Genomic DNA, 17,496 nt, shown 5'->3' on the forward strand with positions numbered 1-17,496 from the left:
CTGTGCAATCCTTGCTGAAAATCCTTGGAGACTGAACTCTGGGTCTCCAGCTGCTTTCTATGGGAGTTGTTGTTGTTGTTGTTTTTTTAAAGGCACTGGAGATGGGAAATGCAGTGAACTCTAGCCCACCCGAAGGTTACATATATATACTTGATCTAGCTTGTTGAGAGCTAGCATGAAAAGACAGGAAAGATTCAAGGTAAGAAAGAATTAAAATGAGACTGAAAGAAAATAATGATTGGTATAGCTCCTACTGCAAATGCCTACTATGAAGTATAATATTGTCATAATAACCTACATTCATATAATGTGCAAAAGGCTATCCCAGGCCTATGCAGTGGACCACTTAAGTCACACTACAGCTCTATTTTGAGGACCTAAGCGGTAAGCACCGCAATGGCACTTTGCACAAGGGTGAGTAACACCCACAGCTCTTTTAACGCATAAGGATACAAATATCATGGCAACCAGCTAAACTAATACATAGGACTTGATTCACCAGAGTCTGTGGTGTCAGAAAGTTCATCTAGAGGAAGGTTGCAGTTGATTGGTAGAGCCAATGAGTGAGATGGTGATGTTGACCAGAAAAGGGGCATGGCCAAATCTTCTGGGGAATACACTGTCAGCTGGGCTTCTGTGGAGCCAGGGCTACAAATTAAAGCTCTGCTTCCATCATGGAATCCCCAAAGATAGTGCAAATACTGCCTGCCCTCAGGGCCGGTGCAAGGAAGTTTTGCGCCCTAGGCGAAACTTCCACCTTGCGCCCCCCCAGCTAACCCTGCCTGGGGAGCCGCCCCTCCCCAGCTCGGCTCCGCCTCCTCTGCTGAGCACGCCGGCGCCACTCTAAGTCTCCTCCCCTCCCAGGTTTGCGGCGCCAATTGGAGGAGACTTAGAGTGGGGATTGTGTGCTCAGCGGAGGAGGCAGAGTGGAGGTGATCTGGGGCGGGGAGCGGTTCCCCTGTGCGTCCCCCCCCCGTTACTCTGGGCGGCCCTCCCTGCACCCCTCACCCCAGCTCCCCTTCACTCCAGCTCCTCGCAGGGGTGGCATGTTTGTAGAAATTTTGGTGGTGCCCAGAACCTGCCCCTGCCCAAACTCCGCCTCCCACCTGCCCAAGGCTCTGGGAGGGAGTTTGGGTGAGGGAGGAGGTCTGGGGTGCAGGCCCTAGGCCGGGGCAGGAGATTGGGGTGCAGGCTCTGGGAGGGGTGCAGAGGGATGGGGTGCTGATGTGAGGGCTGTGGGGTGTGGGAGGGGCTCAGGGCAAGAGTAGGAGTGTGGGGGGGTGAGGGCTCTGGCTGGGACTGGGGATAAGGTGTTTGGGGTGCTGGAGGGGCTCAGGCAGAGGATCAGGGAGTGGGGGGATGAAAGCTCTCGCTGGGGGTGTGGGCTGTGGGGTGGGGCAGAGCTGGGGATGAGTTTGGGGTACAGGCAGCCTGCTCTGGGACAGGGGCCAGAGAGGAGGACTCCCCCCGGTTCTTTCCTTGCCAGCAGCAGCAAGCTCTGGGGTATGAGCCCCCCTCCTCCAGCAGCACACTCACCCCCACCACTGTCACTGCATATGCTCCTAGGGTCCCTCTCAGGTCCTGGAATCTCCCTTGCCTCCCCCATGGTGGGGCGCTGTGTTTGCCTCCTCCCCTGCTGTTGCCCCTGACTGTAGCCTCACTGGGGGTGAGGGATGGGGGTGCCTCCTTGCCCAGCATGGGGCAGGAGTGGTGACTGTGGGCAGGGGGGTCCCCTGTGCTGCTGGAGGGTCCAGTTGGAAAAGGGAAGGGTCTGAGGGGGAAGGGCAGGCTCAGAGTCAATCTTCCCTGGCAGTTGAGAAGGGGGTCACTAAGACCCTGCGGCAGCAGTTACTGCAGACAAAGACAGAGATGCTCTGCTCCTCTGCTGCGGGGGCCCATGAAAGGCGAGCGGGGCAATAGGTGCAGCAAGTCGGGGGCAGGGGACACTCGGGGAAGGTGTGGGGGGCTGCAGGTGGGGCCGGGGGGGACACACGGCCCCAAGTATTGCTGGAGCTGGGCCCATGGCTCTGAATATTGTTGGTGCCCAAGCACCACGTGGATATGGAACTCGCTGCCTATGCCTCTTCCCTGAGTGGGCTTTTAGGTGCCCCCAACCACTAGGCGCCCTAGGCGGATGCCTAGTTTGCCTAAATGGTTGCACCGGCCCTGCCTGCCCTCCCACAGGAGGAATCATGGGGCACAGACTTCATTGCTGGTGCACAATGGTGTAGATTACAAGCGGGTAGGAATCAAGCCTTTTAACTATATCTTTTATGGTGGTTTGTGGTGACAAAATATTCTTTTTATCTCTTTCCTATATATTCATTATTCACTTCAGAATCAGCTCCAAGCTAAGATAAATTTCAACTAAACCTTGAAGTAGAATCCAATTTAGATGTTCTGCTAATTCAGTAAAGCTAATTAACTTGGTTCTGCTTTTTGAATCAGTTTGCTTGAATTTAATGCTTATGTTTGGTAAGCAGATAGATAAAGAGATAAATGGGTCACTGTATTTATGACTGCTCATTATTTCCTTTAATATCCATGCTGAATAGTGTAAGTTCTGATTACAATTAAACTGCTTTTATTCCATTTTAGCAGTAATTGACTGAAACAGGCAATTTGTACTTTGATTCTGTCTTTTAAGTAATTGACAATCACAAACCATTTCTTGATAACACATTTAATCATTCAGCTCTTTTTGGATTGTTTAGAAATAGCTTCATATAGTCTTGTTCAATGTAGTGAGAATTCCTATAGGATATTCAACAATTCTTCCTCTCCTGGTTGTCCTCTTTCCTCTCTAATTGCTCCTCCAGTGTTTCCTTCAGAGGAACTTCCTCATCCCTGTTCTAAGTTTGGGGTGGGGGGGGAGATTCCACAGGGCTCACAGGGCTCTGTCTTTAGTCCCCTTTTCCTCTCCATCTGCACTTTGTCTTGGGTAATCACATCCTCAAACACAAATTCAGCTGCCATCTCTATGCTTATGAGCCTTAGATCTATGTCTCTACTCCAGGCAGGTCTCCTTCTGTCCAAACTAAAATCTCAGGTGGTCGTTCTGACATCTTTTCATGGATGTTTAGCCATCAGCTCAAGCTCAATATGGCTAAAACAGAGCTCATAATCACCCCTCTCTGCTACCTCCTCTTTTGATTGCTGTATACAACACCACCATCCTGCCTGTCACTTAGGCTTGTAATCTGGATGTCTTTGACTCAAACCTTTCTCTCTTGATCCTCACATCTAGGCTATGTCTAAATCTTGCAGATTCTTTCTGCATTGCATTTCTGATATACTGCCTTTTCTGACCATCCTCACAGCTAAAGTTCCCATCCAAGCTACTATCACCATTCCACTTCTCAATTACTGCAACATCCTTTTCTCTGGCCTTGAAAAATGCAACTGTATCTTGTTCATGTCCATTCAGATGGCTGCTGCAAAGATAATTTTCCTACCCTGGCACGTTGACCCGGTCACCCCCACTTTGCATCCCTCCACCGGCTTACCTTCTTTTTGATGCAATAGAGATGTGGATCTGTGTTCACTTTAAAGTCCCTTAATGGTCAATCCCCATCCAACCTACCATCTCTCTTTCACTATCAGGATGTTGACTCCTGCCTCCAATCAATCATGAAGCTAGCTTCCATTGCCCACTTGTTAAATTTTAAGCAAGCGACTTCATACATTTTGCCCCCACACTTGAGAAAAGTTCTCCGTAAACATCTGTAAAGCTACTTCATTATTATGCTTCAAAACCCTCCTCAGAACTCTTTTGTCATGATGCCTATAAAATAACTCATTGGTTATGCCACAGGTGTCTGAAACCACTGCCTTTTATACTGACCAATACTGTGTCAGTGTTTCCTTGTATGCCCCATCTGTCTACAGTGTCATCTGTTGTCTTAGACTGTAATCTCTCTCGTGCAAGGACGGTCTTTCTGTTCTGTGTTTGTACAAGGGGGTCCTGGTCCATGAGTAGGGCCTGTAGGCACTACAGTAATACAAACAAACACTAAGAAAACAGTTGTTAAAATAAACAAACAAGCAAACACAAAATAACCTAGGGTAAGTTCAGCAAAAGGTTCACTGACTTCTGAGCAAGACTATACTGACTTTACTGGGAGTTTTGAGCAAACCTGGGTTCAGTTGGTGATGGAATGCTGGAGAAATTGGTAGCTTACATTCAAAGTAAGGGTTGAGTTCCTTTGAGGAACACAAAATAGTACCATGTATCCTTAGCAATATTATTTTACACCATTGACCTTATGAGATAGTGGGGCCAGATCCTCAGCTAGTTTGCATCAATACAGTCTCTTTGACGTCAGTGGAACTACTCTGATGCTACACCAGCTGAGAATCTGGTCCAGGTTCTTAGCCTTAAAATGTCCTATTTATGGTTTACTATTATCGCCATAGGGTGTTAGATACATTGATAATAATTTAGAGCAGTGGTTTTCAACCTGTGGTCCTCAACCAGAGGGGTCTGCACCTCCAATCAAAAATGTTTAGGGATCTGCAAATGAGAAAAAGGTTGAAAACCACTGATTTAGAACAAAGCTGAGGGTCAGTGGAAGTTAATGGGATGCTACAAGAAATCGGCAGGTTTGACTTGATATCAGTTTCCAAAATCTGTTTTTATCAGCCTCATTCATTAATTTCCTACACTGTTGAGCTACTCCTTTTTTTTACTGTATTAGACTTATATGAAGCCAAGAGTTTAAAAACATGAAATCATGTAATCTATGGCTCCCATGGCAGCTGTGACCAAAGTCCAGCGTTAGGCAAATTGTCAAAAGGTTGGCCTCCTTTTTGCAAACAGTTTGCATCTGTCTGCATCTGTTTTGCAGACAGTTTGCAGGCAGTTAGGACCTGCCATTTTGCATCTGTCCTTGAATTGTGGGTACAAACATAGGCGTGCGCAGGGGGTGTGCCGGGTGTGCCTGGGCACACCCTAATGCAGGGCAGGCAGAGCTGTGGGGCGGGCGGGGCTACGTGCTCCCGCAGGGCAGCGTGTATGGTGCTGTGCTGAGCCAGACGCTGCTAGGAGCCTCCCTCATGGTTGGGCGGGGGGGGGTTGGAAGTGGCAGGGGACAGGGAGCAGGGTGGGTTGGGCCAGGAGGTGGGGCGCTCTCACCTCAGGGGCAGCTCCCCCCTCCCCAGTGTCCCTGCGTGCAGGGGAGAGTCTCGGCAGAGGCAGGGCAACTCTGTATGCTGCCTCCCTCCACCACCCAGCGCTGACCTGGTTCCCAGCCCATTGGCCAGGAACCCCGGCCAATGGGAGCTGTGGGGGGCGGTGCCAGAGCTGCCTGACCGCGCCTCCCCTGCAGGGAGGGGGAGGGAGCTGCAGGCAGAGAGAGCCTCGGGATATTCTTCAGGGGGACAAGGAGTCCAGGGCGGCCTGGGGGGTTAGCGGGGGGTCTGGTGCTGACAACAGCAAATGACCTGGCCCCAGCTCACTCTGCTCCACCGGCTCCCAGCGTTTCTCAGTGGTGGGGGTTTGGGGGAAGGGGTGGGGCATGCTGGGGCCGGGTTGCTCGCTGGTCTCAGGCTCCCCACTAAGCCCCCAGGCTGCCCTGGACCCTGTGTCCCCCTGAAGCACAAGGCCCCCCAAAGCACGGGGTCCATGGCGGTTGCCCCGATCCATCCTATGGTTGGGCTAGCTCTGCTTGGGCGCCACCAAAAATCATACAAACCTGCCGCCCCTGATTGGATAGGGGGTGGGATTATGGTGTGGTGGTTAGGGGCGGGGGTCTCTGGAGGGGGTGGTCAGGGAGCAGGGGGGGTTGGATGGGGCATGGGAGTCTCGGGGTCTGTCAGGAGGCGGGGGGTGGATAGGGGTCAGGGTAGTCAGGGGACAGGGAGCAAGGAGGGTCGTGGGGGGGGTGTCTTTGGAGGCGTTGATCAGGGGACAAGGAGCTAGGGGGAGTTGGATGAGTCGGGAGTTCTGGAGGGGCTGTCAGGAGGCCGGGGTGTGGAGAGGGGTTGGGGGAGGCAGGGAGCAGGGGGGGTTGTATGGGTTGGAGTTCTGGGGGTCCTGTCAGGGGGTGGGGAGCAGTTGGATAGGTGTGGGAGTTCTGGGGGCGGCGGTGTGGATAAGGGTCGGGGCAGTCAGGGGACAAGTAGAGTCCTAGGGGGGCAGTCAGGGGACAAGGAGCAGGGAGGCTTAGGGGTGGGGGTCCTGGGGGGCAGTTAGGAGCAGGGGTCCCAGGAGGGGGTAGTCAGGGGACAAGGAGCAGGGGGGGTTGGGGATTCTGAGGGGGGAAGTCAGGGGGCAGGAAGTAGGAGGGAGTGGATGGGGGCAGGGTTGGGGCAGGGCTAGGGCATGGCAGGGGTGGGGCTAGGGCGGGGCTCCCTGGGTGCACACCCTAATGAAATGGGCTGCGCATGCCTATGGGTACAAATGCACCATTATGTGGGCAGAGTTATTCACAAATTGCATTAATAGAAAAGGAGGTTGAGACTTTGGTCTGACTTAGATATAGGCAAAGCTATCAAAATAAAAAATCCGGGTAAAGATAAAATTGTTTTACATTTTGTTAGTTAGCACATTTTTGTAATGAGACTGACAAAAAAAAGTTTTGTATTTGGGGTTTGGGCTATCACTGTTGATTGGATATCCATTATTTAGGAAGTAATTTCAAGCAAAATGCTTAGAAGGGTTCCCATTGGCTGATTGGATGACAGAACTCTAGATCTCTGGCACTGGCGGGATATAGATTACAGACAAATACTATAGCATAAAGACATAACGAAAAGGCCATTGCATATATATTCCTTTATTGAGGAGATACTCTACTATGGAAAACTTCTTTTAAATCTTTTTGGTTGAGGACCAGGGAGGCTAGCTGCTACCTGTAAAACTTTTCCTATATAGAGGGGAAATATGTGATACAAAAGTGATTATTAATAAAATTATTATAGTTTATTTTACAATGCTAGGTTGTTATACATTTGTATGTATGTGTTAAATTTCAAGAAATACTGATAAGTACTTTTATATCCATGGTGCTTGGAGAATAATGGTTTTTATATTTATTTTTAAACTTCTTGTTTTATGAAAAGAAATGTTGAAGCTAATTAAAGAAACTCCTAGGCAATCTCTGCTTTCTCTCTATAAATGAGATGGTTGAAGGAGATGAGACGATTCAAGGATAATGCCTCCCCTTGCCCATAGATCTATACTTGACACCTCCAGGTCATATTGCAGAGTCTGGAATGAAGTTTTATAACTTCTATTTTGTTGCAATATTCAATATAGTTTATTTCAGGCAATGTTCAAAAGAGATATTTGACTATTAAGTATTCTGATTGTTATAGAGTGTTTAATAAGAGTTTTAATTCTCAATTATGGGTGAAGCTACTTATGATCGTTATCTTGGGAACTGTTTGGTTAAAAGGCAGGAGTGTTTTCTCAACAATCCAGATTCCCCATTGTTAAGGAATGTGAAGATATTCTGTTTAAAGGGACCTCGTAAAGAAGAAACATATTGCACTTGGTTTGACTAAATCATAGATGCTGAGCCTGGACCCTTCTCACTCCCCCATCTCTCCACCTTTTCTCTTCATAAAGAAAAATCTTCATTTTAAACCCATACAAAGAATTCTTGAAACATTCTTAAACTGATTCCTTTTATAAATAGTCTAAAGTTTTCAAGTTACTTTAAGGAAAGCATTTATAGATAGAAATTGTTTTGTAGAAAATCTTTGTTCAATCCTTAAATGCATAGAAATGGCATATGCTTCTTTGAGGTGTTTGTTTGCAACTGATTTATCTTTAAATGCACACCTCATAATAACTGCATGATTATATAACTATTCCTATATCAATAGTAAGCTGTTTTATAGTAATTCACTAAATATAGTAATAACTAATACTATAACTGCTTACTTAATAAAAGAAGCTATTGAGTGTAAAATATTGTTATTCATTGGAGAATTAATTTTCTATCTGTGCTTGTTTTGCTTAGTTTTTTACTCATGGAGTCCCCTAATACACAGTAAAAACCCCAGGTGACTAAAATAATGGGAGTCATGTCTCTGACTGGGCATTATGAAACACAATTACTAAGATTAGGCCCCTCCCATTCCTTGCTTTTCTAGACCATAAGTGCTAACAATTTTTTGGAATATAATTACTTGGCACTCAATAACTTGAAATAGCCCTTTCTATCACCTGTTAATAGCATCCTTTTTGAGAAGTGTTGGATAGTGTGTAAAATTAGTTGACAATTTAACTAATTACAAAAATAACAAACCTCCAGATTCCCTGTGAATTGTTACTTGACAAAGCTTGTGTCTCAACTCTTGCACAGAATAAGGGAACAATGTTAGAATGTTACTATTTTAATTAACTTTAGGAATCAAAAGGGAGAAGTGACATGGATATTTTATTGAGCTTGCCTTGGTACAATGGCACTACTAAAAATTCTGTCTTCCTTCTCCCCTTCACATCATTATAACCTACCCAGAATTTATACTTAACTCAATTGCAAATAATATTTCACCTCTTCTTTTTATTCATTTGGGTTTTAAAATTAGAAAAACAAAGCATAAAGACAAATATAAAATGGACTCATCCATTCTGAGGTAAGGCAAAAATGGTCCATAAAGTTCCCATTAACCTAAATGGTAGGAACATTTGCTTAAGCCTTGATGAGTAGATTGTTAACTGAGTTCAGCAGCAGGGAAGACCACAGTTAATCAGCTCTGACTTCACTAGTAGTTACCCAGGAGTTAATATGAGTAACTTACATTTTAACCACTTGTATTTCCCTGGGTATACAGTAAGATAGGTATGACAAATATGAAGTTTTGCTCTTAGTCTAGTACTATGCAATATTGAAAATGGCACACATGCTCTGCTGTATACAAATAATAATGTCCTGACTTAAATAACAAACTGTTAAGGAGATCACAGAATACTAAAGAGGCAATCTGTATAGAGGAAATATTTTATAAAATGGTATAAACTCTTAGCAACAGTGTCTGCTTAAAAAAGTCCTGAGATTTGAGTCAATGATTTCTTAAATAGTAAGTACTACTTGTAGACTTACAGTGAAGTTGATTTAAATCATCCACAACCATTACAAACATACACTTTTTATCATGAAAGTACTGATTAGTAATTAGGCAGATCACATACCAAATTCATGCTGATAAGGCTGAATCTGACACAAAAAATAACAGTAATGTAAAATCCCCACAGATAGCGTACCTCGTTTTCCATTATAAAACTCAGGTGAGCGTACATTCAGATCTCAACAAAACTTTTTTCAAAGTCATTAACTTTGAAAATTAGAAATCAGTTCAATCCCAAGGCAAGGTGTAGACACCAGATTAAACACAAGTCCATTTATACATCAGTTTTCTCTCTGTTTCGCTTTGTGTTGTTGTTGCTACATTCGGAAGATGCACATGTCGGAATCAGAATTTTCTTCCAGAGTCTAGCAGTGGGGAGCCTATGAGCTAATCAGCTTTGCCTCGCCACTAACTGTGACTATAGTCTGTGTGAATTAAATGGAGGCATTTAAAAGAATTTCGCTAGCTAAGGAGGCATAACACAAATTGTACAAAGGGCAATTTAGAACTTGAGAATGGATGAAGACATGGAGATGTCAGTGAAACATTCAGAAGCTAAATCTTCATTTTCCACTTGTTTGAACTCGACGCTGATTAGCTTTTCCTCTCCTCCATCTGTTTGGTAGGGCACATTATTAATTGACAATAGTTAGCTGGTTTATTTTTGTCCTAAATGAGTTACAATTGTCAATAGTAATAACGGAGGTGTGATGGCTCTATTTTTAAAACATTCAGGCAGATATAGTATTATCTTGCTTTTCTTCCCCACACAAATCTCCCAGTGGCTTCACAATTGCAGAGTTTGGAGTATACAGGGAATGTCAGGTCCATCGGGTAATAATTAATGAAATAACATGTCACTTATAAGGGTGCTTGTCTTCACTTTCCCCCTCTTCTCTTTGTAAAATCCCAGTAGAGGTTCATATTTTAAAAACCTATTTAGGGGAGTTGGATATTCCTAGGATTTCTTTCTCCTAACTGACTCCTACTAATTAGTCTTACACAGCTCCCTCAAAGCAGGCCAGGATAGCAGCTGAATTAAATAGTTGTAGGACCAATACTGTTCAACATATTCATAAATGATCTGGAAAAACGGTTAAACAGTGAGGTGGGAAAATTTGCAGATGACACAAAATGACTCAGGATAGTTAAGTCCTAAGCAGACTGCGAAGAGTTACAAAGGGATCTCACAAAACTGGGTGACTGGGCAATAAAATGGCAGATGAAATTCAATATTGATGAATACAAAATAATGCACATTGGCAAAGATAATCCCAACTTTACATATAAAATGATGGGATCTAAATTAGCTGTTACCACTCAAGAAAGAGATCTTGGAATTACTATAGACAGTTCTCTGCAAACATCCATTCAATGTGCAGCAACAGTCAAAAAAGCTAACAATGTTGGGAATCATTAGGAAAGAGATAGATAATGAGACAGAAAATATCATATTACTTCTATATAAATCCATGGTACACCCACATCTTGAATACTGCATGCAGATCTGGTTACTCCATCTCAAAAAAGATATATTGGAATTGGAAAAGGTAGAGAAAAGGACAACAAAAATGATTAGGGGTATGGGACAGATTTCATATGAGGAGAGATTAATAAGACTGGGACTTTTCAGCTTGGAAAAGAGATGACTAAGGGGAGATATGATAAAGATCTATAAAATCATGACTAGATGGAGAAAGTAAATAAGGAAGTATTATTTACTCCTCATAACACAAGAATTAGGGGGTCACCAAATGAAATTAATAGGCATCAGGTTTAAAACAAAAGGAAGTATCTCTTCACACAGTCAACCCATGGAACTCTTTGACAGAGGATGTTGTGAAGGCCAAGACTATAGCAGAGTTCAAAAAAGAACTAGATAAATTCATGGAGGATATTAGCCAGGATGGGCAGGGATGGTGTCCCTAGCCTCTGTTTGCCAGAAGCTGGGAATGGACAACAGGGGATGGATCACTTGATGATTACCTGTTCTGTTCATTCCCTCTGAAGCATCTGGCATTGGCCCCTGTCAGAAGACAGGATACTGGGCTAGATGAACTATTGGTATTATACAGTATGTCTGTTCTTATGTTGTTATATAGGAGGAGCTCCTTGCCTAGCAGCACATGGTGAGCAGAATAAAGCACTCCACCGCCAAAGCGCTGCATTAATTTTGATGTAGGCCAAGTATCTCACACACAAAATACTCAGCAGGAAGGGGAAGGTAGAATGTTTAGAGTATTCACCGATGCCCACCCTAGAGCATGGCAGATGAGGACAAGAACCTCTCAAACTGCCTCAGAAAAGGGGAAAGGGGGCTGTGAAAAAGAGGACAGGACAGCCACATTTAATATGAGCCTAGAAATGTTTGGATATTAATATCCCCCTCTACACTGTTTGAATCAGCTCTTTGGTCCCTTTCCTTTCCAGCTGTGCAAAGGGCCTGGAAAAAGTACCTTTAACTGATCAACTGCAGATTTTCCAAATGGAAATCTCTGTTGTGGTTCGAGCTGGATCAAAGCCATTCCTCTTGCCAGGAATCCTTGACTGGCATTGCTATCGCTAGTTTTGAAGTGTTGGGGTACCATTAAAAACATCTAAGTATCAAGGCGCTAAAACTGAGATACCCCTCAAAATGCATTCACAGGAACATTTCTAATGAAATTTCTTTGTAGTGAGTCCCAAACAAAACTGGACTTTGAATTAAAAAGGAACCAAAAAAGATATGTTTAAAGATAAGAAATGTTGACATTAAAGAATCATCATGTTTTCCATAACTTCTCCTCCCCTTTGTAATACATTAATACATGTAATACATTATTTGTAATTATGTATTGTGATACATAGATGAGGTAACACTTAGGTCAAGGCTTAGGTGGCATAAGTGCAGTTTTGCCATTCTTCTTTAACATAGATTTTTCCAATCTGCTTAAAGTGGTAGTGCTGACAGAACACAGGTGATGTGGTGTTGGCAGATGTAAGTAAAATATATACAAATATGTAACAGCAGCCCCCTTTTTCTGGGAAGACCGCGGGGAGGGTGACACAAAAACAGCATGACCCAGAAACTGAAAACCCAGCAGGAAAAATACAGAAGTTGGGTAATTGAAGCTTGCACGTGCATAACGTATGGGTTACCAGAAATCTAAAGGATTGATGTACTGAAAGCTGATTGGATAAAGATTAAGTAATTTGTAAGGTAGAAATGTATAACAGACCTAAGAGAACATGAACCCAAAGAGAAGAAACTCCAGGCCAGAAACTGAAGAATGGGACTGAAGGCTCCGAGAAGGTGATCACTATAATAGATTGTGGAAGAACTTCCTGAGGCCCCAGAATGTGGTAAATTTGGGCACATTTACCAATTCTGTCTTGTGTGTTGTTATTTGTCTGGCATAAATATATATTCAGAAAGTATGTGACAATATTTCTGACTCAATTTGTGACTCAGTTTCTCAACTTTTTACTCTAATTGTAATTTCACTGAGTTTAAGTTAAGAAGAAACCACTAGATTGTCTAGTCAGATCTGCTGTATAACACAGACCATGAAATTTCACCCAATTACCTTTAACTGAAGTCCAATAACATGGGTTGAAGTAAAACATGTCAGTCCTCAGGAGACTAAATTGTTGTGTGTCACTGCCAGAGAACAGGAGAGACCAAATGCCACCAATGTCTATAGCCTCTGCAGTAGCAGGGAATTGATTAGGTGAGATATGCCCAGATGATCCTAGCAGGTGACCCGCACTCCATGCTTCAGAGGAAGGTATCAAACTCTCAAGGTGCCTTGCAATCTGACCTGGGGAGAAATTCCTTCCTGACCCTAAATTTGGTGATCATTTCAACCCTAGCATGTGAGCAAGATCCACTAGCCAAGCAGATAGACAGGATTATCTGTACCACATCAGAGTTTTGGGACACACAGTTTGATCTCCCATCTCCAGCAGTGGCCAATTACTCATGCTTCAGAGGAAGGCAGCCCTCCTCCCCACCACCACCAGAATACCCTGGGCCAAATGTGCATCAATGAAAAATATTTCTTTCCTTAGCTCTGCAACCAACTGGCTGAAACCCTGAAGCATGAGATTTGATTATTGTCATTGTCTTAATGCAGAGCTCCAACAGTTACAAGCATTCTGAGGGCAATGCACAGCTCACTGCTCACTCCAGGGCCCATGAACAGAGGTTATGAACAGGACGATTCACAGATTCAGAGACTCCAAGCCCAGAAGGGACCACTATGACCATTCAGCCTAACACCCAGCATACACAGGCCCTAGAATTTCTCCCAGAAACTGGATTAAAAGACCTCTAATTTCATTTTAAAGACTCCAAGTGGTAGTGAGTCCATCACCTGCCCTGATAAACTGTCCTGATGTTTAATTACCCTCACAGCTAGGAACGTGCATCTTATCTTAAGGATGAATTTGTCTAACTTCATCTTCCAGACACTGCATCTTGTTATGCCTTTGCCAAAAAGGTTGAAAAGCTGCCCTGCTGTCAGATCTCTTTTCCATGAGTAAGTAACTACACACAGTGATCGCAAATCACCTCAGTCTTTTTTTTTTTTTTTTTTTTTTTTTTGATAAAATGAATAGGTTGAGTGTCTACGCTGCCCCACTCAGAGCTCTCACCTTAGGGAGCATACTGGGGGATGATGCACAGCCAGAGTGCTGCTGCATTCTGGCCATATTGACTCTTTGTGGGCCATTACCACTTATTGCAAATTAAAGCATGCCAGCTGGTTCCAGGGTATAGGGGGTGGGGGTTAAGATGTTATACATCCATCTTTATGCCCACCTTGAGTTCTATACTTAGCATCCCAACAATTGGTTCATTTAGCGCAGATCCTCAAAGGTATTTAGGCACCTAATTCCAATGGAATTTAGGAACCCAAATATATTTGACTATCTGGGCCTTTGTGTTCATCTTTTTGCTTCTGGATGCCCCAAACTGAAAATAATCTAGATATTGTCAAACTAAGATATTACATAGATGTTAAAGATGAGCTTTTAGGTCATCTATTCTAGTCCCAATATAGGTATGTTCTCTTTTGCATATTTACTTGGTTTCTTCAGCTTAGGTATTAGTGTCATAAACAATAGGCATTAAACTTTTTTCCTCTGCTGAAATCACTGTTAGCCAGTCAGCTAACTGATTAACCAACACTCAGTCAAGCATATAGAGTTTTAAAAAAAACTTTTACAAGAAAATACAAAACTGAGAATAGCAAAATATAAATTACTCTTTCCCCATTATCACATTTAAAGAAAAGTTGGTGAATCATACCAGTTGAGACAATTTAACTGAAACAGTTTGGCTAAAATCAAACGACATTCAAAGTATTCAAGTAAAATAATATAAATTATTTTTCCGTTTCAATTTCACCTTTCTATAATTAACATTTCCCAGGCTTCCCTGTTGGAGGGTTAACAATATCACTAATCTACTGCAAGATACTTCAGATTTAGGGAAAACAGCCTGCTTTCTGCTCCTGGGCTCAGCTTTTCCCAATTTACACAGGGCACATGGCCTTTTGTAAAGCAGCCACCCTGCCTGTTTGCCCTCATGGAGGCTGACCTGAGCAACAGGGAACCTATTGGAGCAGACCCAAAACTACCACATCCAATTCCAGAAGCTTCTGGATGTAGAGTGTTACATCTGCCTAACAACGATTCAGGCACAACTCACTCCTACCTCCCCCAACAGGTCTGTTAAAGAGATATCTCTCTATGAGGCTTATGGGTTAGACAAACACAGGCTTTCAGGCCTCAGGTGGATAGGCTGTCCCCAGGGCTGGGTTGGCAGAAGGGGGTAGGAAGATCTGGGCCAACCCTACTTCACCGGGTCCCTTCCCAGGACCTTACCAGTGACTAGTGATCCCACCACTGGGTGAGCAGGGATCCCACTGCAATATGCTGACTCAACTCCTGATACCATAACTGAACTAATGTCTGGTTTCCCAGGGCTACTTCCTACCGCAGTCTGTTTGTAGGGCTCCATTGTTTGCAGTCCTCTATCTCCTCAGGGTACTTTGCAGACGGCAGTCTTAGCAGTTTCTCAGGGTATTCAGCAGACTGAAGACCCAGCAGCTCCTTTGGGTATTTGGCAGATGGCAGCAAGGCAGAGGCACGTGCCTCCTTTGCTGGTTCTGACCCACCTGAGCTGGAGGCCCTGCCTCTTATACTTACTGTCCAGCCCCTCTGCCAGGTCTGCCTGGGAGGGAGGCTACCCCGCTTCACTACAGAAAGGCAAATTATAGGGTAGATATTTTTGTTTTTAAAAGACCTTTCATTCCAAGAAAGAGACAAATTGGCTAGAACCCGTCTGTGAGTCGGAAGAGTGAGAGCACACTAACAGAAGCAGAAGATAGATAAAGATACCATTCTTAATGGTAAATGGCAAGCTACACTATGTGGGTGGAAAACTAATTCTAATCCTAGCAGACCAAATTCTGCCTTCATTCCTACTGGTGAAACTCAATTCAAATCAGTGGGATTGCGTAAATGGAATTGACAACAGAATTTGACCTCCAGACCTGTGTAATTAATATGAATAATAGCAACCTTTTTTTTACAGTTCATTTTAAGTGGTCATGAGAGCTACTGTATTAACAGTCTTGGAGACCTGAAACCTCTTTCATGCCATAAGTAAAATAGATTACAAGCAACAATAGAGAAAGTTGCCCAACCGCTTCTCACCAACTGGGATTTCACCCCATAGTGGGGAAAGTGTGCACCATCACCACCATATTTATTACATGATTTTTTAAGATTCTGTGTTATTATTATTTATTAAAATGTAGCTTAAAAAAGATCAGTGAAGATGGACTTATGATGTATTAGAGCTCTTTCCATTTTTAATTTGCCAACTTTCCTGAATCGGATACAAGCAGATTACTGGTCATTCCTTTCTTTCAGAATCTGTTTTGCACATTAGTTTGAAGATATACGTTTCCTTAAAATAGTCATAATGAAAATGTTTGGTGAGGTCATTGTAAAAGAAATAATTATAGCTTACTGCAGTCAGCTATGGTTTTGCAGTTGACAGTCTTACAATGTATCTCAAATATGCGATCAAAGCAAATTAAGGTTTTATGCTTATGCTGAGCTTTAACATATGTTAAATATTAAAAATCATCATGAATTATTACTTGGTCAGCAGTAAGCTACAGTAGGTGTGGCATGTATACAATATACCAGGGATTGGCAACCTTTGGCACGCGGCTCACCAGGGTAAGCACCCTGGCAGGCCGGGCCGGTTTGTCTACCTGCAGCTTCCTCAGGTTCAGCCGATCGCGGCTCCTGCTGGCCGCGGTTCACCGTTCCAGGACAATGGGTGTGGTGGGAAGTGGTGGCCAGCACATCCCTCGGCCCACGCCACTTCCCACAGCCCCCATTGGGTAAACAAACTGGCCCAGCCCGCCAGGGTGCTTACCCTGGCGAGCCAAGTGCCAAAGGTTGCCGATCCCTGCAATATAGCATTCTTTGTTTGGGATATCTGTGCATAAATTTAGGGACAGATGTTAAAAAAGTATTCAGCTATTGATTTCCCCTTATCCATGATGAGGCCATCTCAACAACGGCAAGATTTTTCAAAAGTGACCAGTGATGTAGTGGGTGCCCAAGCTGATATACTTTAAAGGGGGTTGATTTTTAGAAGACGTTGCCACACTCTGAAAATCTGGCTCCTTTAAGGTGCCTCACATTGGGGCCCTCAAAACTGAGACACCCAAAATGAAAGTCTTGGCCTTGTTGAGATTCTTAGACTTAAATAATGGCAGTAGATAGTATATGGCAATCATCATGGATAATGAACTTATTTTTTTTCCACAGTAATATATTTTAGCTTCTACCTTTCAGGATTATAGCCAGCACATGCCACTTGTGGCCAACATTATTTACTAATTTTTCACTTTTTGAAAATATTTTCCTCCTCTCTCCTCCCCTGTGTCTGGTTGTAAAGAACCAAAATAAATCACCTCATGCTTTTCAAGACAGAGTTAATGGCAATGTGTGAAATGCACTAATGTCTGGATAAAGTACAGTACATGGGCGACCAAACGTCTAAAAGGTTGTTGAAACTCAAATGACACAATGGAGAAATGCAGAACACATCACAATGAAAGGAATGGGACACATTATATCAAATTGCCACCACAAAAAACATGCAGATAACTTGCCTCATGTGGCCATAAAGGGGCATTGCAATATCTTGGCTTAGCTGGGACATCTGGTCAGTTTATGTGTGGTTCTTTATGATGCTGATTCAACACTGAACATCTTTCTTTTAATTTCACCATTACTGATTTTCTAAAGTTCTGCATCATTCCCCCTAATTAGTAATGATAATAGGTTAGGTTAAGATAAACCACACTAATTATTGTAACTCTGACTATTAGATGCCCCAGGAAGCGC

This window comes from Malaclemys terrapin, chromosome 1 (genome assembly GCF_027887155.1).
Source record: "Malaclemys terrapin pileata isolate rMalTer1 chromosome 1, rMalTer1.hap1, whole genome shotgun sequence".
NCBI lineage: Eukaryota > Metazoa > Chordata > Testudines > Emydidae > Malaclemys > Malaclemys terrapin.